Genomic DNA, 2,583 nt, shown 5'->3' with positions numbered 1-2,583 from the left:
TTAGAATCTTTGCTGGTAGCATTTAAGGTAGAATTCTTAATTTGAGGTTGAACCTATGGATGCTGACATGCTATGGCGGCTTTGTCTCGAGAATTCTACCCCTGCTGTCCCACAACTGTAACCTTGACCTGTAAAACTATCTCTCCATGCGCCTGTTCAGGCCTGGCATTAAATTGGGCCACAGCTGATCCCTTTCCACCACAAGACCTGCGAAAAGAGTTTCAGGCTACCTAGTGATAGCCTGAAACTCTTTCCTATGTGATCTTCATGTGTACGCATTCGTCGCCGACCCGAATCTAAGCTGCTGTATCCATATTCACACACAGGCACAGGACTTGTACATCGTGACATCAATCGTAATGACAGCCACCATTTTGGAAGCAACGGAGCATTGGAATAACAGCCATGAATGGATTTTATTGTCATCGTTTAGGAGTTTATCGTGAAATGATTCATCCTTATGGGGAGACATAGTTATGTTGAAACTGCCATAGTGTTCCACCCGGTAGAGGTGAAACAGCGTTTTCCTCAGCCCAGGTTACTGTATATCTACGTTGAGGATCTGACAGTGCTACAGCTCCACTGAGTCCTCTCAATGTAGCAGAGTGTCGTCCCCAGAAACCCCTTGATGTACAAGCCCTATAGCTTCAGTCATCATTGATACACCAACATGAATGCCAGTCACCGTTCAATTAGATAAGCCAAAGAGCTTATCTGAGCCCTCCGGCCTCACCATTATGTCAGGGTGTTCAGTAGCTCCTCATGGGGGGGGGTGGGGGGGCACTGTGTGTGTGTGTGTTTGTCTGTCGGTCTGTTTGTGTGTGTGAGTGTCTTCACCTCTCTCCACCCAGTCTCCCAACAGTAGAAGCAGCCACCTCCCATCTGCTCAGAGGAACATTACACTTATGATATGTTTTATGTTTCACGCTTTCTGCCCTCCCGACTCTCACGGTTCGAACAGCACACACATGCGCACACACACACACACACACACATACACACACACACACACACACAAGCAGATAAATGCACGTATGCACACACAAACACATGCACACACGCACACAAACACACACACACACACACACACACACACACACACACACACCAAACACACAGAGACAGAGCAGACACACAGACAGACAGACACACACACACACACACACATGCAGGCACTCACATGCTCACATGCACATGCATGCACGTACACACACACACACACACACACACACACACACACACACACACACACGACACACACACACACACACACACACACACACACACACACACACACACACACACAACACACACACACACACACACACACTCACGAACACACACTCACTCACAAACAGACCCACAGAAGAGCGTACTCAACAGATAGAGAGAAACATACAATGTGTCCCTTGTAGCTTATGTTGGAAACTGTGGGCGGGGACTCCTCCAGCCCCCCCCCCCCTCTGCACCCTGAAAGTAGTTAGTGTGTTTGGTTCGAAACAAAGCGGTCAAATTTCAGAAGGAGAGCGGAAGAGGCGATGGAGGAGAGAGAAGAGAGAGACGGCGAGGAGAGGAATGATGGAGAGGAAAGGAGAGTCGAGTGGAGCAACCCGATACCTCATGATGCGTCCCAACGAAACCCTGACACCAAAACAAACAAACAAACACTCACACACACACACACACACACACACACACACACACACACACACACACACACACACACCCACATACACACACACACGCGACACACACACACACACACACACACACACACACACACACACACACACACACACACACACACACACACACACACACACACACACACACACACACACGGGCAGACCACAGATTCCCTTCTCTAATAAATATTTCAGAGGCTGAGACTTTGGTAAACAGAGTCACCAGAGAGAGGCGGGTTGCCAAGAGACCAAGCATCAGGAGAACAGCCGATAGGTGTACGGCGTCCGCGTGTGTGTCCCTGTTTGTGTGTGAGTGTGTGTGTGTGTGTGTGTGTGTGTGTGTGTGGTGTTCGTTTGTGTGTGTGCGAGCACGTATGTTGCCTGTAGGCCTGTATGCATGTGTCTATGTAGGATGCATGTGCGACGCATTTGTGTGAGTTGCGTGTTACTTATGTGTGTGTGCGTGTGTGTGAATGCGTTTGTGTGTGTGTATTCAAGGTGGCAAGGGTTGGGTGACAGAGTACAGATGTATTAGGTAACAGAGAGAGGTAAAACACAAGTGCATAGTAACCTGCAGGGTTTAAACACACACACTATCACACACACAAACACGGACAACCCCTATTCACTTTTTTAGGTTTAACAAAACTAAACTTTGCATCCATTTTGAATTGACATTTACCCAAAATAGATTCAAAGATGAAGACAGCCCGTTTTGGGTGAGGGGCCAGAAGAAGAGCTTTCAGCAGCAGATGTCATGAACGTAATCCTGTGTGGTGGGGTCACGCTTGTAATGGAGATGTGATCGGCGGCAATATAACCTCTGTTCTCCCCTCTAATCCCTCATCTGAATAACCTGTGAAGATAGATTATGTCTCTATGGATGTAGCCTTGCTCC

The sequence above is a fragment of the Gadus macrocephalus genome, chromosome 7 (assembly GCF_031168955.1).
Source record: "Gadus macrocephalus chromosome 7, ASM3116895v1".
NCBI lineage: Eukaryota > Metazoa > Chordata > Actinopteri > Gadiformes > Gadidae > Gadus > Gadus macrocephalus.
The sequence above is the reverse complement of the archived record's forward strand: the minus strand, read 5'-3'. Positions refer to the sequence as shown.